Source organism: Notamacropus eugenii, chromosome 4 (genome assembly GCF_028372415.1).
Source record: "Notamacropus eugenii isolate mMacEug1 chromosome 4, mMacEug1.pri_v2, whole genome shotgun sequence".
NCBI lineage: Eukaryota > Metazoa > Chordata > Mammalia > Diprotodontia > Macropodidae > Notamacropus > Notamacropus eugenii.
In genome coordinates, this window is record NC_092875.1 from 192,520,148 (window position 1) to 192,542,245 (window position 22,098).

Genomic DNA, 22,098 nt, shown 5'->3' on the forward strand with positions numbered 1-22,098 from the left:
ACTTGGGTCCTCCTGACTCCAGGGCTGCTGCTCTATACACTGTGCCACCTAGCTGCCATCAGGTCTTGAATATGTGTTCCCCAATTTTTTCTCCTGGAACAACTTCTTTTCTCTATATATACTGTTTTGTTTGGTGATCCCATTGGCTCCCATAAATACAATTATTATGTCTATGCAGATGATTCTCATTCCTATTCCTTTAGATAGTGAGCTTCTTGAGAGCAAGGACTTTTTCTTTCGCCTTTCTTTATATCTTTAGCACAATGTTTCTGGAACATAGTAGATGCATGTAAATGCTTGTTGACTACTAATATTAGTTTAGGGGCCAAATATCAAATGAGAATATTATATTTGTCAAGAAGGAGTAGAAACTACTCTCAAAGTGTTATCAAAAGCAAAAATGATGACAAAATCTGTTTGGCATTATATGTAATTGGGAAAAAACCTGAGGGGGAGAAGCCAAGATGGTAGAGTAACAAGGACTTGTCTCCCCCCAAACCCATCAAAATACCTGTAAAAAGGGCTCTGAAAAAAATTCTAGAGAAGCAGAAGCCACAAAATGACAGTGTGGAACTGATTTCCAACCCAAGTGGAACTGATTCCAAGACAATTCAGAAGGCTGAAAGGAAGGATCTATTGAACCAGGGTTGCGGCAGAATGCAGTCCAACATGGACTACACTAGCACAGACCAGACTGGAGCAGGCCTCGGTGTGCTGAATCACTAGCAGCAATAGTGGTTTCCAAACTTCTTAACCCACAAACTCCAAAGACAATTTCAAAAGTCAGTGGAAAACTCTCTTATTGGCTGAGAGAAGAACATGGTCCTACCCTAGCAACAGACACAGCCACAGCCCCAGGTTGGAGGCAGTCATTGCTGCAGCAGCTACTGCTCCTGGACTCTTGGCCTACAGACAGTAGGGGGAATCAAGCAGCTGATCTGGGTGGTACTCCTGACTGGCAGTCCTGGGGCAAAGAGGAGCACTAACATGGCAGAGCTGGTGGCAGCTGTGGAGAGGGAATTCTACTCACAGTTTCAGGGCAGAAAAGAGGGTTTGTGGTTGGTCACAGTCCAGAGTTCAGGCCAGGAGAGGAGTAAACACCTCTCCTTTGGACATACCACTTTGGAGGAGCTGAGAATTTATAGATCCTTGGAGATACCTCTGAAGAAAACTACACAAAGCCTCTGAAACTTGGTCACTACAGCCTCTAATTAACAAGAAGTTCAGAGAGCATGTAATTGGTTGAGAAAATGACCAAAAAGGAGAAAAACAAAACTATAGAAGGTCACTTTTTTTGGTGAAAATGTGTTTTCTTATAAAAAGGAAGATCAAAGCATACAAATGGAGGAAGACAGCAAGGATAAGGCTCCTACTTCCAAAGTCTCCAAGGTCATGGAAGGGCTCAAAAAGGATCTTGAATATCAAGTAAGAGAAGTAGAGGAAAAATTAGGAAAACAATCATGAAAAATGAGTCAACAGCTTGCTAAAAGAGACTCAAAAAAATACTGAAGAAAATAACACCTTTAAAAACAGGCTAATCCAAATGGTAAAAAAGATCCAAAAAGTCACGGAGAAGAAGAATGCTTGAAAAAGAATTGGCCAAATGGAAAGGAGGTTCAAAAACTCCCCAAAGAAAATAATTCCTTCAAAATCAGAATGGAGCAATGAAAACTAATGACTTTATTAGAAATCAAGAAATAATAGAACAATGAAAATGAAAAAATGAAAATGAAATAAAAATGAAAAAAATAGCAAACAGTGTGAAATATCTCATTGGAAAAACCACTGACCTGGAATGTAGATCCAGGAGAAATCATTTAAAAATTATTGGTCTACCTGAAAATCATGATTCTAGAGACTAGACATAATCTTTCAAGAAATTATCAAGGAAAACTGATATTCTAGAACCATAGGGTAAAATAGAAATCAAAAAAATCTCCTGATCATCTCCTGAAAGAGATTCCAAAAGGAAAACTACTAGGAATATTGTAGCCAAATTCTAGAGTTTCCAGGTCAAGGAGAAAATATTACAAGCAGCCAGAAAGAAACAATTCAAGTATTGTGGAAACACAATCAGGATCACACAAGATTTAATAGCTTCTCCATTGAGGGATCAGAGAGCTTGGAGTAAAATATTCCAGAGGTCAAAGAAGCCAGGATTAAAATCAAGAATCACCTATCCAGGAAAACTGAGTATAGTAATTCAAGGTGGGGGGAGATTTCAGTGAAATAGAGAACTTCCAAGCATTGTTGTTGAAAAGATCAAAACTGAATAGAAAATTTGACTTTCAAATACAAGAATCAGGAGAAATGTGAAAAATTAAACAAGAAAGAGAAACCATAAGGGACTCATTAAAGTTGAACTGCTTATATTCCTATATGGAAAGATGGTACTTGTAACTAATGAGACCTTTCTCAGTATTAAGGTAGTTAGAGGAAATATATATATATATGTATATATATATATATATACATATATATATATATGCATATATATATGTATATATATGTATGTATGTATGTATGTATGTATGTGTGTATGTGTATATTATATATGTGTAGGTATACATGCACATATGTATATGTGTGTATGTGTATATTATATATGTGTAGGTACACATGCACATATGTATATGTGTGTATGTATGCATATATAGACAGAGGGCATAAGGTGAGCTGAGTATGAAAGGAGGATACCTAAACAATAAAATTAAGTGCTGAGAGGAATGTACTTGGAGAAAGAAAAAGGGAGAGGTAGAATATAGTAAATCATCTCACATATAAGGCACAAGAAAGAGCTTTTTCAATGGAAGGGAAGAGAGGGGAGATGAGAACGAATAAGTGAGCCTTACTCTCATCAGATTTGGCTTAAGGAGGGAATAATGCACATTCATTTGGGTATGGAAATTGGTCATGCAATCAGAAGCAAACACTATTGTGAGGTCAGGGGAGAGAATGGCATAAGTGGAGGTCAGGACAGGATAGATGAGAAGGTGGCTAGTCTCTCAGAACATGACTGTTATGGAAGTGTTTTGAATGCTACACATGTATGATCTATATCAAATCACTTGCTTTCTCAATGAGGTTGGGGGGGGAGGGAAGAAGGGAGAGAATATGGAACTCAAAGCTTTAAAATAAATATTAAAAATTGTTTTTGCAAGTAACTGGGAAACAAGTTGTACAGGCAATGGGGTATAGAAATCTATCTTGCCCTACAGGAAAATAGAGAGGAGGGGAATGTTAGAAGGGAGTGATAGGAGGGAGAGAAGATTGGTGAAAAGGTGTGGTTGGTGTCCACGCTGTCCTTGGATGGGAAGAGAGAAGAGATGGGGACAAAATTTGGAACTCAAAATATTGTGGAAGTGAATGTTGAAAACTGAAAATAAATCGCATTTAAAAAAGTGAAAGGCTAATAATTTCAGAATAATTAAATAAATAGTCAAATCCCTAAATGCAATAGAGCACTATATGGCAATTTAGACCATCAGGTTTGAAGAATACAAAGAAATAAGGAAAGACTTTTATGAAATAATGTAAATTAAAAAATTAAAACTAGAAAAAGTAAGTAGAGCACATTAATCACATCAGAATACAGGAGAAATTAAATAAGAAAAAATTACTTCATTAAGGTGAAGCAATTGGAATAGTCCTGTGATTTATGCATTTAATTGAAAATATAAATAATAAGTAAGTTTGGCTGTTTTTGTATAATTTTAAGATTATTTCTAATAAAACCTGTAGTTAAATAAATGACTCAACAGAGACACTTCAAAGGAAAGGATGATAAGAGTTTGATTCAACATGAAGGTAAGGGAGAGGGAAGAGGCAAATGGATAGGGTTTCCAGACTTGGAGTTTGAGTGAAGTATGGTACCACTGACAGAAATAAAGAAGTGAGTGTGATGTAAGTGGTTTGAAAGGGGAAATGCTGTTCATTTTAGTGTGACTTTGAACAAGTCACAGCTCTCTGGACTTGATATCCTTAGCAGTAAGATGAAACTATGAAGTTAGATATTTAGATTCTTTTCCACATGTAAAAGTCTATGATCTGAAGATCTGTGATAATGTGATGAATTATAGTGAAGTCAGGAGACCCAAGGAACAATTGGTGATACAAAATAGGAGCTTAGGAGAGGTGAGGCTAAATTAAAAGTCATGTTTGTAGAAGTAATAGTCAAAAACATGAGACTAGAGCAGAAAGAAACAGAAAGGAGAGAAGGCAGAAAGAGAGAGAGAGGAGAGAGAAAAGAGGAAGAGAGAGACAGAGAAGAGAGGGACAAACAAAGGAGAGAGACAGACACAGAGATGGAGACAGAGAGAGGAGGTAAAGAGGAGAAAGAAAAAAGGAAGAGAGACAGAGCAAGAAGAAAGACATAGATGAGGATGGGAAAAAAGAGAAAGAAAGAGGTGGTTGGAAGGCAGAGAGAAAGGAAGAGACAGATGGAGAGAGCTGAGACAGAGATGGAGAGAGAGAGGCAGAGACAGAGGAGTAAAACAAATACAGAGAGGGATTGAGAGATAGAGGAGATAGAAAAAGAAAGAAGAGGGTGATGGAGTCAAGATGGCAGAGTAGAAGGACAAACCTGTAGAAGCTCTCCCCCAAGGCCCATAAAATACCTGTAAAGATGACTTTAAACAAATTCTAGAGCAGCAGAAGCCACAAAACGACAGAGTGAAAGAGATTTCCAGCCCAAGACAACCTGGAAAGCTGACAGGAAAGATCTATCCCACAGGACACAGAGTGAAGTGCTGCCCAGTCTTGGCCATGCAGAACCAGCAGGAGCAGGACTGGAGCAGGACTCAGGGGGCAGAATCCCCAGCAGCAGCTGTGGTTCCCAGATTGTTCAACCCATAATCTCTAAAGACAGCTTCAAAGGTGAGTGAGAAAGCTCTTTCATCTGGGTGAAAAGGGAACATGGTCTGGCCCTGCTGGCAGCAGCAACTGCAGTGGCAGCATCCATTTTTTGAGCTATCAGCCTCAAAACCCTAGGAGAATTGAGTGGCTGATCTGGATCCCACCCCTGAGTGGCTCTCCTGGGGTGAGGAAGAGTGCTGGTGGTGGAGCTGGTGGAAGCTCTGGAGAGGGAACCCTACTGGCAGATACTGGACAGAACAGAATGCTTGTGGTTGCTCACAGACAAGAGTGCAGACCAGGAAAGGAGTAAACTCTTATCCCTTGATTGTGCCACCTTGAAAGAATTGAGAACTTACAGGTCCTCAGAGTATACCCTCCTCTTAAAAAAGGACCCAAAACTCAAGCAAACTGGCTGGGAAGATGCCCAAAAAAAGGAATAAAAATAAGACTATAGAAGGTTACTTCCTTAGTGTACAGGTATTTTCTTCCATCTTTTCGGATGCAGAAGCAAAATGCATACCATTAGAGGAATACTTAAAAGTCAAGGCTTCTGCTTCCAAAACCTCCAAAAAAATATGCAATGGTCTCAGGCCATGGAAGAGCTCTAAAAGGATTTTGAAAATCAAGTAAGAGAAGTATAGAAAAAATTGGGAAGAGAAATGAGAGTGATGCAAGAAAGTCATGAAAAACAAGTCAACACCTTGCTAAAGGAGACCCAAAAATGCTGAAGAAAATAACATCTTTAAAAATAGATTAACTCAAATGGCAAAAGAGGTCCAACAAGTCAATGAGAAGAATGCTTTAAAAAGCAGATCTTGCCAAATGGAAAAGGAGGTTGAAAAACTCACTCAAGAAAATAGTTCTTTAAAAATTAGAATGGAGCAGATGGGAGCTAATGACTTTGTGAGAAACCACGAAATTAAAAAACAAACCCAGAAGAATGAAAAAATAGAAGACAATGTGAAATATCTCATTGGAAAAACAACTTATCTTGAAAATAGATTCAGGAGAGACAATTTAAAAATTATGGGACTACCTGAAAGCCATGATCAAAAAAAAGAACCTAGACATCATCTTTCATGAAATTATGAAGGAAAACGGCCCTGATACTTTAGAACCAGAGGGTAAAAACAAATATTGAAAGAATCTACTAATCACCTCCTAAAAGAGACGCAAAAAGAAAAACTCCTAGGAAATTGTAATCAAAGTCCTGAGTTCCCAGGTAAAGAAGAATATATTGCAATCAACTAGAAAGAAACATTGTGGAAGTACAATCAGGATAACACAAGATCTAGCAGCTTCTACATTAAGGGATCATGGGATTTGTAACATGGTATTCCAAAAGTCAAAGGAACTAGGATTAAAACCAAGAATCACCTACCTAGCAAAACTGAGTATAATACTTGGGGGAGGGGGGGATGGTCATTCAATGAAATAGAGGACTTTTCAAGCATTCTTGATGAAAAGACTGAATAGAAAATTTGACTTTCAAACACAAGAATCAAGATAAACATGAAAAGATAAACAGAAAAGAGAAATCACAAGGGACTTACTAAATTTTAACTGTTTATATTCCTACATGGAAATTTAATATTTGTAACTCTCAAAACTTTTCTCAGTATTTAGGTAGTAGGAGGGATTATACATATATTTATATAGACAGAGGACACAAGGTGAGTTTAATAGGATGGGATGATATCTAAAAAATGAAATTAAGGGGTGAAAGAGGAATATATTGGGAGGAGAAAGGGAGAAATTATATGGGGCAAATAATCTCTCATAAAAGAGGCAAGAAAAAGCTTTTTCAATGTGGTGGGAAGGGGGGAGGTAAGAGAGAAAAAGTGACGCTTACTCTCATCACATTTGGCTTAATGAGGAAATAACATGCACACTCAATTTGGTATGAAAAATCTATCTTACACTACAAGAAAGTAGGGGAGAAGAGGATAGGTAGGATGTGGGGGGATGATAGAAGGGAGGGCAAACTGGAGGAGGGAGTAATTACAAGTAAACACTTTTGGGGAGGAACAAAGTCACAAGAGAGAATAGAGTAAATGGGAGGTAAGATAGGATGGAGGGAAATATATTTAGTCTTACACAACATGAATATTATGGAAGTCTTTTGCAAAACTACATATATATGTATATGTATATGTGTACATATACATATATATACACATATACATATACATATATATGTGTATATATATATATATATATATATATATATCCTATATTGAATTGCCTCCCTTTTCAGTGAGAATGGGTGAGAAGGGAGGAAGGGAAGGAAGGGAGGGAAGTTGGAAGTCAAAGTTTTAGGAATGAATGTTGAGAATTGTTTTTGCATGCAACTGAGTAATAAGAAATACAGGTAATGGGATACAGAAATCTATCTTGCCCTATAAGAATAGAGAGAAGATGAGGATAAGGGAAGAGATGGCTGTGACAGAAGGAAGGGCAGATTGGGGGAAGGGGTAATCAGAATGCATGGTGTTTTGGAGTGGGAGTAGGGAAGAGATGGGAAGAAAATTTGGAACTCAAAATTTTATGGAAATGAATGTGGAAAACTAAAAATAAATAAATAAACATTAGAAAAGGAGAGACAGATGGAGAGACAGAAAGACAGAGAGAGACAAAGATGGAGAGGTACAGAGATGAAGACAATAAGAGAGGAAAGACAGAGACAAAGCGAGAAGGGGAGAAAGAGAGAAAGGAGAGAAAGGGAAATGGGGAGAGAAAGGGAGAGGGAGGAAGAGAAGAAGAGTGAGGAGAAGAAGAAGAAGAAGAAGAAGATGATGATGATGGTGGTGGTGGTGTTGGTCATGGTAATGATAATGATGAGACCAACATCACTGAGCTTAGAAGAATGCTCACATTTAGGGAATGCCATCAGAGAAAATAGATGGTAAAAGAATTGTGCTCACATGGTGCTCACATCCAAGGAATAAGGAAAGAAGGTTTCAGTCACAAGAAGGTATTCAATAACTATGGAGAATTGCTTTGCTATTTGTCCTTCTTTCTCAAGGAGGACCATGATGTGATGCCATGACATGCAAGTGCATTGTATTTAAGTGAGGGAGAGCTCTGTAATGTCACCAGCTACACTCTCCTGCAGAGTCACCCGGGGCCAGGGGCCAGATATGGATCAGGATAGTTGGAGATGGCCCAGGATGCAGTGGGGGACTTTGGTCTTTTCAAGCTAAGATCTTTAACAAGTCTCAGTTTGACTGAAGCAGTGCCCATTCAGTGATCAAGGCTTAATAAAATGAGCCAAAGAATGGCCTCTTTAAAAAAATAGATCTGGGAGAAGGGAAGACTCTCAAAATTTTTGGCCAGAATAGAAACACTTGTTATTTATATTCCTTTTGAGCCAATCAGCATCCAAAGAGTAACCAAGCAGGGCTTAGTCTGGGACCTGAGTGATTTGGGTTAAGACTGGTCTTTAAGAGAAAAAACAAAACAAAACAGAAAAAAGAAAATTAAGAGATTAAAATGTATATTCCCTTTGGGCAGAGCATGGCAGGTAAGGGTGTGATACCCTATGTGAAGAGAGGAAAAAAGAAAAGAAAGTAAGGAAGGAAAAAGAAAAGAAAGAAAGAAAAAGGAAAGAAAGAAAATAAGGAAAGAAGGAAGGAAGGAAGGAAGGAAGGAAGGAAGGAAGGAAGGAAGGAAGGAAGGAAGGAAGGAAGGAAGGAAGGAAGGAAGAAGGAAGGAAGGAAGGAAGGAAGGAAGGAAGGAAGGAAGGAAGGAAGGAAGGAAGGAAGGAAGGAAGGAGGGAGGAAGAAAAAGAAAAAAGAAAGAAAGAAGGAAACAAAAAGAAAGTGATAGTTCTTAAAGAAAGCTGGACATGTTTAACTTCACAAACTTAAAGAGAGTTAGATTAACTAGATGAAAATGAAATGACAGGAGTCAAAATCCACTTTATAAATAAAGAAACTGAGGCCCAGAGTGGTCAAGTGACTCAGCCTAAGTTATGCAACTAGTAAGGCAGCAAGCTAGGTTTAAGCTATGTTCTACATGCGTTGCTCTTTCTATCATCACATGCTGCTTCCTTAAAAAGGGAAGGCTATTAACATTTATACTTCTCATGGGGTTTATGAGGAAAATACTCTGCAACCCTTTACAATATAAATTCAAATTACCTATCAGCTGGATGACTTTGGGAAAATCATATAATCTCTCTGGTTCTCAGTTTGCTTTTCTGCAAAATAATGGAGTTGGATTACAGGATTGCTAAAGTCCCTCAGCTATAAAGTCCCTTGCAGCCTGGAGAGCGCTTGTTAATGTTTAACAAGTCGTTGGAGAGATGGGGTGGGGGCTCAGCCTGAAGGATGTACCCACAACACACTATTTGTCTAATCTGCATTATTATTTGATCTATCACTTTAAGTCCAGACAATCAACAAAACAATAAATCAATCCCTGATCTGTTGCATTTACTGACTTCCCAGCTGTAACTGCTTACTCTGAAAATTTAGCAAATCGGCTTTCATTGGCCAGTTTGAACTCACTCTACCATATCCCTGCTTTGCACCTCTAAATCTAAGAGGGTGCAAGTACTGCTTTTGTTTGTCTTACTTACTTGTTTGAAGTGCAGACTTGTATCCCCACAGGTATGGAGAACTCTCACTCTCCGCCAGTGCAGATCAGGAACCTTAAAAGACTTGCTTGGGACCCTGTGAGACTGTGTGGCATGCCTGGGGTTGCAGTCAGGAGATCTTGAGCCCAGCTCTTCCGAATTCCCAAACCAGCTGACATCTACTACCCCACTCTGACTCTTTGTTGTGGTTGTTATTAATGCTGTGGTTTAGTCATTTTTCAGTCAGATCTAACTCTCCTTGATCTTACTTGGAGATTTCTTGGCAAACATAATGGAATGTTTTGTCCTTTCCTTCTCTGGCTCATTTTACAGGTGATGAAACTGAGGTAAATAGGGTTAAGTGACTTGTCCAAGGTCACACAGTGACAAGTAAGTGTCTGAGTCCAGTTTTGAACTCACAAAGATGAATCTTCCTGATTCTAGGCTTGGTGCTCTTTTCAATGAGTCACCACCTACCTGTCTGCTGTTATTAATAGTGATAATAATAATTCTGGTGTCAGAAAGAATTTCTAAGGCTCCAGTAACTAAGATGATACAATGATAATTTTTATCTTATTAGAATAACCGATTCTTTTTACCTTGATAACCTAATAATGGCTGGACATATCTAAAAAAAATAACGTAAACAAATATAATGTGTCACTGAAGAGAATTTTCTAAATGTTCTACACTTCTGAATTCATGTCAGAAGACAGGGGAAGTTACGATTAATCATCTCCTTATCCATTCTTCCATTACTAGAAAGTAGAATCATGCAGAGAATCTACAGTACAATTTCCCATAATCATCTTATCATTGAGCTTTTCCTTTACTGTCCCAGAGGAGTTAACCTATTAAGGGCTTAATTCTATCACGGACTAATGTGATTCAATCCTTCTCAGGGACCTAGGACCAGACTGCTTACTGCTCCAACATGAGTTGACCCTTCCAGGACACCATAATACATAATGAGTGCGTGTGTGTGTGTGTGTGTGTGTGTGTGTATGCATGCGTGCGTGCACACGTGCACATCTCATTGATGCTTTATTCTCTTGTAACATCATGGTCACTTCTCAACGGCTTCCCCTTCCCTCCAAGCAATATCAATCTCCCTTGTATCAAATAAGTATAGTCAAACAATTCAAATTGATACAATAGACGTGTCTGAAAAATATATACCTCATTCCACACATACTATCCACCACAACTTTGTAGATAGGAAATTAACCTAATGCATCACTTCTCATAGAGTCTTCAATTGTACCCTGAAGTGCTGGAAAGCTTATTTAACCCTTAGAAACATTTTTCTTCATGTGTATATGCTTTTCCTCTTAACTCACCTCAGTTTCATGACTGCTGAAGAAATAGTCCAGAAGACTGAGACATTTTTAAAATATTTATAATGATAACAAAATATGCCATGTTAGCGCAAAGAAATTCCCCAGGGCTCAAGAGCATACTAAAGGGGGTGCTTTTCTAGCAATGGTCTTTTCTTTCTTCCTTCCCAAATCATTGTGATGATTTGTTCATTTTCTGCTTTGGTTGTCATTGAAAGAGGTCCAGATAGGTTGAGAGTTTGGGGTATTTCCTCCCCAGAGTTTTTTAATAGGTTAGATGGCCTAATGTATTTTGATCTCTCTCCTCATTTGGTTGCTAAGCAGATGGGACATGTTGCTATGTGACATTTTTCCAACCACTTTTGCTCAGGCTTCAGTGGTAATGACCAGAGGTCATGAAAACAGAATGATGCACATGTAAACTAGAGCACTTGTCTTTTTTTTTTCAGAGATATTACACAGGATGCATGAAAAAATATTGTGTACAACTGATCACAATTCATTTTGCAGTATATAAATGCTAGAAGACAAATGCACAGTAACATATTGTAGTGCCAAGGTGATATTCACAGCTCCTATGGTGGCCGTGAATATCCTGGTGCAATTCTGAATCACGAAATACTACAGACTCTCTACATGGAAGAGAGAATCAAAACATTTATTCAGACCCAGAATGCCAAATCCATCATAGCAACAAAGACTTCCATACACAATAACAATGCAGGGGGCAACACTAGCCCCAAACTTTCCCCTTGCTAGGCTTCCCACAAACCAGCTCCCTTAAACGAATCACAAACAGGCTTCCCTTAAACAAAATGCCCTCCTCTCACTCACAGCCAGCTGTTGGTTTGCCTATGTCCTTCATTTCTGACTGCTGTCTCACTAATTTACTCTCAGCTCTGCTCTAGCTCCACTCCCTCCTCTTCCACCTATTCAGCAAATTCTTCCCATCACAGGCTCCATCTGACTCAGACTTCCATGTGATCCAGGCAGGTCACATAGGCCTATTAATGAATGGGAAAATCTTCCCATTTAAATTACCATTTCTCATATATGTGGGGGGAAAAAAAAACTAGAAAACAAAAATCCTGATCTCTTCTGAGCTTCCTTGTTGTATACTTCCCTTTTACCCTTTTTCCAAAGTCATTACTGATTTTCCCAGTTAGGATAAAGAGTAAATGGAAAGGGGCTATGACCATGAGTCAATATTGTGTTATTGCTAAGAAGAATACATGAGAGCAGGAATGGGGGAAAGGAATGGCACTAGGAAAGAACTCACCGTGGTAACTTTGCACTTTAACTAATACATGCTAAATCCTGATGTTTCTCCCCCTTGGAGGACTTATTCTGGAAATTTAACAAATGGCTTTCATAAGGTGGTTTGAGCTGAATTCAACTGCTGTCAATGTCCTTTAAATGACAGCATTCTTGGGCAAAGCCCTACCCACTCTGCCTTGGTTACAATTCTCTATTTTTCATTCTGTACCAATTCTTATCCCCTGTTATTTGATCTTCCACAATTTCCAAACATTCCAAAAATATTACCTTTCAACTCAGATTACATGCTTTTTTTAAATAATGCAACTCCTAGTAAAAAATGTGCTAAACCTAAGATAATTTCAGTGACTTCAAACTAGAAAAGTAATGTGAAGATAGTATCACAAACCCACAGGACAGGCTTCCAAAGGTTTGGTGGGTGATCCAGCTGGGTATTTAGATTTCAGATGAAAAAAGCAAAGCATGACTAAGCAGTTATAGATTTACAGAATATCAATTGTTCACTTTCCCTCTCATTAGATCCTTTTGCTCAGGGCAAGAAAATTTGACCATGTATTGATGGCTGATCAATACACCTCAAAGGACCATAACTACAAGCAAACAACTTCTTTATCCTTGATGTTATGTGATAAATCTGCACAGTGGAAACTTGGGAATTTAGCTATAAGACTCAATTCCCAGGGCATTCGTTCAGCAGTTTCCTGCATAGCTATAATCAGCCTAAATTATGTTACTGCCACGTGACTAGGAACTGATGTGAGGGGAATTAAAAAGCACTTCCAAATGCCTCTCATACTAATGGTACCTACATTTTCTGTTGGGATTTTTTTTTAAGAGCAGGTCCAGAGAAACTGATGTTTTCTGGGACACACAATAGACCCTTGCCAGCAATAATGAGCCTTGATTGAGCTGTTCTTGTGCATAATACAGTCCTAGGCATTGTAGGGCATATGGAAGAGAAAAAGAAAGTTTCATTCCTGTCCTCAAGGTTCTTATAAACTAATTGAGGATTCTTAAAGGTGTACACATGCAACTACTGTTAAACTATTTAAAAGCAGAGTAAATAAAAGACTATTCCAATGACGCATGACTTCATCAATGTGTATTTCTTTGTGTGTATGTGTGTGTTTGAGAGAAAGAAAAAAAGAAAGAGAAAGAAAGAAGGAAAGAAAGAGAGAAAGAAAGAGATAGAAATAGAGGAGAGAAAGAAAGAGAGCAAAGAGAAGGAGAGAAAGAAAGGAAGAAAGAGAGAAGGAGAGAAAGAGAAAGAAAGAGAGAAAAAGAAGAGAGAAAAAGAAAGAAAGAGAGAAAGAGAGAGAGAGAGAGAAAAGGAGAAGGAAAGAGAAGGGGATAAAAGGGAGAGAGACAGAGAGAACAAGTACTTATTAAGCACATACTGTGTGCCAGGAACTGTGCTAAGCACTATACAAACCTGATCTCATGTGAAAAACCTCTATTTCATAGTTGGATGACAGAATCACAGAATCAGCACTATAGCATCATAGGTCTAGAGAAGAAGTTCTTAATTCTTTGTACTACAAACCCCTTTGACAGTCTGGTGTCTATACACCTTTTCCCTCAATGATTTTTTAATGTATAAAATACAATTCATCAGATTACAAAGAAAATCAATTATATTTAAATAAATCTGTATTTTTCCCTCCAAGACCATGGATCCCCAAAATCCACAATCCATGGACCCCAGAATAAGAATCCCTGATCTAAACTTAGAAGGAATCTGCAAGACCAGCTGGTCCAAACCTCACATTTTATGAATAATGAAAAAGAGGCCAAAAGAGGTTAGATATTTTATCCACACAGATAATAAGCACCAAACGATAGGTTTTAGGATAGATTCTCTATCTATAGAATAAAATAGGAACATTATTTCCTTGGTGCTGCACATTCACATGAGACTATAGTTGAAAGTCCAGAAGGCAGGAGACATGAGGTGAAGGAAAACCGGCTATAGATTCCACCCATAATCTAAGCTACAAAAATCAGTCAGTAAATACTTATTAAGTACCCACTATGTTTGACCATGTGTTAAAAAAAATCATAGCATTAAGCACTTAGGCTACAAAGAGAGGCAAAAGGCATTATCTGCTCTCTAGGAGTTCATAGCCTAATGGGGGAAACCAAATGCTAACAGCTATGTGCAAACAAGAGAGACCAACTGAAGATTATCAGCAAAGAGAAGGTGCTAGAACTAAGGCAGATATGGAAAAGGCTTCCAATAGAAAGTGAGATTTTAGCCGGGGCTTGAAGAAAGCCCAGGAAGGCAGGAAGTAGAGACGAGGAGGAAAAGCATCTTGAATCCTGACTGTTAAGCTACCCACCTAATCCAGGTTTGTGTTCTCCAGTCTTAAAAGTCTGTTATCTACGCTTTTACCTAAGTCATTGGCAAAAATGTTTAAAAAGCAAAAACATAAGGCCAAGAACAGATTCCTGAGGAATATCACTGGAGACCTCTTTCCAAGGTGACAATAAACATTTAATGAATTTTTCTTTGGGTCTGGACCTTCAGTCAGTTCTCAATCCACCTTTCAGTATTTTTAGCTTAGCCCACTTCTCTACCTCTTTCTTATGAATAGCATGAAAAACTTTGTCTAATCTTTTGATGGAATCCAAGTAAATTATATGTACTGAATTTCCATGAAATCGAAATTATGTTAATCTATCATGATCTGTTCTTGATGAGGTTATTTCAGTTCTTTGTGATCACCACTTCCTTTTCTAAGGATTCCTCTAATAACATGATAGAAAAATTCCACCAGAAATGGAGATCACATTCACTGGCTTACAGTTTGCCAACTACATTCCCTTTTGTTTTTAAAAAGTAAAATTAGGGCAATGATTTATTTCCTTAAACCTGAGGTTTCTCTGCTCTAAACCATCTTTCACAGATCATAGATGATGGCTCAATAAGCTTTCAGTACTGCAAGTAGTGGTTCATCTGGACTGGATGATTTGAGCATTTGAGCTCTCAACCTTCCTATTTATCTTGGATGTTGTTGTTATTCATTTGCTTCACTTATGTCCAGCTCTCCTTGATCCTATTTAGGGTTTTCCTTAGCAAAGATACTGGAATGATTTGCTTTTTCCTTCTCTGTTCCATTTTACAGATAAGGAAACTGAGATAAACAGGGTTAAGGATTTGCCCATGGTCACGCAGCTAGTAAGTTTGTGAGGCCAGATTAGAATTCTTGAAGATGGTTCTTCTTGACTCCAGGCCCAACGCTCTATCCACTGCACCAGCTAGCTTTCATGGTCTTTTTCTTGATTATTAATTCCCTATTAGCCATATTTGTTTTGTCCTTTCAAATGAGAACAGCCAAGGTCATTCGCCATGGCAGAGATAACAGAAGCAAAATCAGCATTGAGGAGCTCTGTTTTGTTTTTTTTTTTCCATTGCACATTATCATCACCAGATCCACTCTGAATTATTTTCCCATTCCATCTTTCCTTCTAAATGCCTAAAAAGAAACCCTTCCTCTGATCCTTAGCTTTTCTCTCTAGCCTTAGCTCTTGCTGAGCTCTACCACTTCTGTCTTTATTTTTAAAGGATTATATCATTCCTTTGGATTCATCATCCATTCCCTGTCCTTTCTATCTTGAGTGTCTGTTGTTTAAAAATCTATGTTAGTTGGTGAGCTCTTTGTACATCCACACTGATCTCTTTAAACAACTCACCCTTCCTGGCCTTGCATTATTGCATTGTTTCAATGCAGTGTTGCATTGTGTCTCTTTAATTGATCGGCCTAATTTGATTAATTGTTTTAATGTATAAAACATCTGTCTCCCCCTGCATTTGGGGTCCAGGCCTAAATTGAGGGGGTCTGGTCCCAGTTTGTTGGCTCATTGTCATGCATCGCTTAATAAATTGATATTCTCAGAAGATCCCCAATCCTTTGTTTCCCCAATCATTTCTCCTTTCACCAGTCACATCAGGCAAGCAGACAAGGCAACACACATTGAGCACTTACTATTTGTCAGGGACTATGCAAAATGCTCAGAAGGACTACTATTCCTTGCAAAAAAGATAGTCCCTGTTCTCAAGGAACTTGTATTCTAACAGTGGAAAACAATGATAAAGGGGGACCTGGAGTAGGGAGGGTTAGAGGTGGGAGAAGGCACCATGGTGAAGTCCATAGAATCAAAAGTCCAGACAGGAGGGGAATAATGTATGGTATGCCTGGGCCCATTCCCAAAAGGAAGGCCACAGAAGGAATTCTCCAATGAAAGGAAACCAGCACGGTGGAAGGAAGTTCCAAGGAAAAGACAGCTAAGTCATGGTGGCTTAGAAGTTAGAAGCACAGCCTGGAAGGAAATAGTTTTCTTTTTTTTCCTTCAGAATTTCCTTCTTGAAAGCTTCCTAACTCTGCTAAGTAATTTCTTTTGCAGTATTTTAGCTCACTTTCAACTCTTTATGCATATCCTTTATAATATGCTCTCCCTAAACTTTGACACACACACACCAGCCAAACACATCCTTACTAAGTCCATGTTAGATGGACTCCATCCTTCAACAGCCTCTGAGGTCTCTTCCAAGGCTGTGGTTATGTTATTCTGTAAAGTGGTCCTCCATCCTGCAAATATATGTAGTTGGTGTCTAGGAGAACCAGACAAGACACAAATTAGGGCAAGGAAATCATCAGTATGGGAAAAGGAGCACAAAGACTTTTTGCTCAGGAGCATGTTATGATATTTTAGACAGATATGGACACAGTCTGCTGACAAAAATGAGCAGAACAAAGCTAAATTGCATCAGTAAAATCATGCAATGGGAGCCTATACTGACTCTTCCATGATCCTTTTTTTTCTTTTCCCCTCCTAAGTCTTAGTCTCAAAATGTACGAAATTAGCCACAACATTAGAAATATTCTTATACATTGCTATTTATCAGTCTTAGAAACTCCAGTCATCCTCATCTCATGTAAGAGTATAACCATTCTCCCTTAGTTCCAACATAAACACAATGAACTCATGCAAACCTGCTCCTTTGCTTGTTACTCACATAGGATCATAGATCCAGAATGGTAAGGGATCAGAGAGGCAATTGGATCTAACCTCATTTTACAAATAAAGAAACTGTGGCCCATAGAGGTTAAAGTTACTTGTTCAAGGTCACCCATTTAATAAGGATCAGAGCTGAGCTTTGAATTCAGATCATGTGAATCAAATTTCAGCACTTTTTCCACATAATTATATTTCCTTCAGTAAGTTTTATATACACATGTATGTATATATGTGTATATATGCACATATGTACATATATATGAAGTACAAGTATATGTACATATATACACATGTATGTATATATGTGTATATATGCACATATGTACATATATATGAAGTACAAGTATATGTACATATATGTATATGTATATATGTACTTCAAAAAAGAAAGGGGTTTAGCCAATAGTGTAAAAAAAATGGAGAGTTTCTTATCCCACAACACCAAGTACAAGGAAACAATTCATGATGGATACAGTACAGCTAAAAAAGCAACCGACTCTGGTGTCCAATGACTTGAGTTCAAATCTCATATTCATCATTTGCTACCTGGATGACCATAAGTCAAGACATCACCTCAAAATCTCATTGGTCCTTGGTGAGAATAAAAGACAAGTGATAACAACATTAACCTTGGGCAAGTAATTTAATTTCTGTGGGCCTCAGTTTCCTCAACTTTAAAATAAAGGGTTTGGACAAAGAGGACTCTAAGGTTCCTTCTAGGCTTACATCTATGTCCTTATGTATAATAATGGGGTTCAAGTCAGAGCTTTTGTATAAGACTCTTCTCATTAGTGGAGAGAATAATTATTTAATGCTCCATACCTACCTAAGGTACAGAGTTGATGAAAGTTTAGGAAAGGAGAGGTTCTCTTTCTGGCTCTGGGTTTAAGAGAAGACACATGAGATTGTAGGCTCTTTTTAGTGAGAGGTCCCTAAAGGGAGCAGAAGATTTCAAAGAAGCCAACATGTACAGGCTAGAGCCTTGAGCATGTCCCTCTTTTCAGCTTGCGAAACTAGAGATTTAAGGAATTCCCCTTGCTCTCCTCTCATTTGCCTTCTCAATCCTAGTGGGAGAGCTTAATTGCTGTGTGTATGATTTGATATATTCTAATATGTGTAATATCTATAATTCTGTTTGCTATTAGATTGGATAAAGAGATTTAGTCAATATTCAATATGTATGATGGTCTTTGTAAATTAGCATTTGGGTGGGAAGGAGTCAAGTCTTCAGATATCACTTAGGCCCTCTTACATTAGGGTATTAGGAGATAGAGACCAGGAAAATGGATGTGAACCCTCAAAGCTCATTTCCCATAAACTAGCAATATTTAGTGGGGCTGAGAGAATTCAAGCCTAGTAACTCCTCTGTGAGGAGGATAGAGTGGCCAACCTCATAGTTCCCTCCTGAAAGTAATCAAATTATCTCTTGGAGAAGAATGGAGGAAATTCCTGAGATATTTACTTATGTCTCCTGAGATCCTCATTTAAACAAACTCATGTAGTTATATTCAAATATAATATAGAGATATATACATAGATACATAATACATAGATACATACATATATACATAATATAGAGATATATACATATATACTATAGAGGTAATACACATGAAAAATCTAAATACAGAAAGTTTCATTGAAAATGAAGTGACATATATCATTTAAATTTCAAAATAACACTGAAATAGGCACTACAGCTATTACAATACCCCATTTATAGATGAGAAATCTAAAATTCAAAGAAGCTTACTTACTTACCTATGGTTACATTGGTTGTTAAGTATTATTTTTGTCTGTCCTTCATTTTTTTCAATTCTCTTAAACATTTCTATTTAAAGTTTTGACTTCCAAATCTACATCTCCTCTCCTCCCCTCCCCCTTACCCTAGAAGGTAAGTAATCAGATATAGATTACACAGGTGAAATTGTATAAAACATTTTCATATTAGTCATTTTGTACAAGATGACTAGAATAAAAGAAAGAAATGAAAGTGAAAAATAACATGCTTCAGTCTGTATTCAGTCAATACCAGTTATTTTTCTGCAGGGATAGTATGCTTCTTCATTAGTCTTTTGGGATTGTCTTGGATCATTGTATTGATGGGAATAGCTAAGTCATTCACAGTTCTTCATTGACCAATATTGCTGTTATGTGTACAATGTTCGCCTGGTTCTGTTCACTTCACTATGCATCAGTTCATGTAAGGTCTTTCCAGGTTTTTCTGAAATCATCTTACTTGTCAGTTCTTATACCACAATAATATTCCATTACAATCATAAACCACAGTTTGTTTAGCCATTCCCCAATTGATGTGAATCCTTTGAATTCCAATTCTTAGCCACCACACAAAGGGCTGAAGAAGATATTTTCATGGGTAAGTTTTTGTATATCTTTTTCCTTCCTCTTTTTTCATGATTCTCTTGTGTTACTCTCATTTCTTTTCCTAATTTTTCCTCTACTTCTCTAATTAGCTTTTTAAAATCCTTTTTAAGTTCTTCCAAAAAATTTTTTTGGGACTGAGACCAAATTACATTTTTCTTTGAGGCTTCATATGTAGCCATTTTGATACTATTGTTCTCTTCTAAGTTTACGCCTTGATCCTGCTTGTCACCACAGTAACTTTCTATAGTTAAGATTGTTTGGGGTTTTGCTCATTTTTCTGCCTTTTTTTGTGACTTGGTGTTTTCATGTGAGAGTTGGTCTTTGGTTCTACACTATCCCAAGACTTTTGTGTTGGGGGTCTAGGTCTTACTGCTGGTTTTCACTGGATTTCAGGACTTAGCTGCTTGCTTTTTCTGGAGTGTAGGCTTCCCTTCTGGCTTGTAATGGAGGTCTCCCTATTGTTCTACTCTGGGTTTGGGGTTTAGTTGCTGGCCTGCTCCAGGGGCGGAGCTTTACTGCTCAATTGCTATGGTAACAGGGTCTTTCTGGTGACTGGCCCTGGAGGAGGAATCTTGTCAATCGGCCCCTGGGATGAGGCTCTGCTGCTGAGTTGCTATGAAAACAGGGCCTTTCTGCCCTGAGGAGGGGCTTCGCTACTGGCTAGCAATGGGGTCAAGGCCTTGCTGGTGGCTTGACTTGAGGGTGGGGTTGTTAAAGTGGGGCCTTGCTATGCTACACAGACTGCTCACTTTCCTAGGTGACGGCTGGTTTGCAGGAGGGCAGGCTTGGAGCATTGCTGTAGGTCTCTTGTTGTGAGACTGACTGCTGCTGCTGCTCTTGGACCTTGTTCCCCTCCCCTCAGTGAAATAGACCTTTCCTGCTAAGCTGGTATAAACTACTTCCCTGCTCTGAGGTTTCATCCTAGTGGTTTGGAGGGAAGTTCCTTCAGAGAGTTCCTTCCTCGCTCCACATCTTGGCTGGTAGTTAAGTATTACAGATAGGATTTGAATCCAGGTCATCCTTTGTCTGAGTCAAGCATTCTATTCACCATGACCAGTTCCCTCTCCAAAATAAGAATCATTATTCTTGGACTTCTTAAGATTGGGAGAGTTAATCTGGTCAAAGAAACCTAAAAGGCAACTACTTGGGAACAAGGAAAGGCATGAAAGTGAGGTCTGAAAATCTAGTCTGAAATTTTCACAGTAAAAGGCTCTGGAGATTTCCCATGAGCACTTAGTACTTGTCAGGAAAAAAATACATAGTAGATTCTATCAGGAGCAAGCTATGCAAAATATTTCTTCAATTTCTGAATAAAGGAGTTATTAATGGTTAATGTTTATTTTGCCCTTTAAGTTTTCAAAGCATTTTACATTTTGACTTTGTCATCATACCCCAGGAACTTCATCATCCTGCAAGATCATTTTGGACCTGAAACTCAACCCTCATCAGTTACTTTTCTGCCCCAGGATCCCTCCTTCTGAGTGGAGAAGATAGAGATGGAAAGTTTCTAGAGCTTTCCCCCAGTGGGTACATCCCCTTCTTCCTTCAGTTTTATTCTGTGCATTGTCTTCCCTGATTAGGTTTTAATATCACTGAGGACAGAAATTTTCTTTTTCACTTTTTTTCAGAGGGGAGTGGTATTCTTAGAGTCGAGAATGTAGCAGGGTCTTAATAAATGTTTTTTGATTGACTCACATATATTATTTATTCACTTCCTCTTAATAATTCTTCTACATCAGTTATTATTAATCCCATTGACACATGAGGAAACCAAGGCAATGAGAGTTTAAATACTTTTGCCAGAGTGTTACAACTAGTAAGTATCTGAGGCAGGATTTCAACCTGGGTATTTTTGATTCTATGTCTTACAGACTGCCCTATATAACTCTCCCAACACTTTAAAAAATTAATAGATATAAAGAATGAAGAACTATATCCTGGCTGTTTTTAAAGGCAAGGCAACTTTATTATTATTTATCAATTATTATTTCAAATAGCAACTTTATTATGTAGAATCAGACTAGAGGTTCACCCTTTATACTACACTTCTACTATCTGATCACAGATGCTACAATGATATAGAGATGCTACCCTAATAAAAAGTCAGTGAAGGCAGATTGGGATCTGGTGTATAAAAATCTGTCTGTGAATGAGTCAGCATTAACTGCGTCTCGACCCTATTCAAAAGGTTTGAAAAATGTGGCAAACACTACCCCCAGATCCAAGGATTTTAAAAACTAAAAGGCAGAGAGAAAAACATAGATACCTGCATGCAAACAAAAACAGATTATATGCCTACAACTCGTTAATACCTTTAGAAGATAAACACATACATTCTAAGTAACTAAAAAGGTGAAAAACATACAAGACAAGAAGATGTACTACATTGTGTTTTGTACAGCTGGAGCCATCTGGGGCCTTGGAGATTTTTCATAGTTATCCTCACTTATTTTGCATGGAGTTTCTCCTATTTCATAATATTTTTCAATTATCCTCACCCAGCTGGGAGACAGAATATATTTAATCCCTTGTTGAGACATATCAATACTCAGTACTAATAGCCACTGTGAATAATCAATAAAAGCTTATCACAATTAAGAACAGCAATAATAATAATAATAAATTCAACCTTGGGTAACATGTATT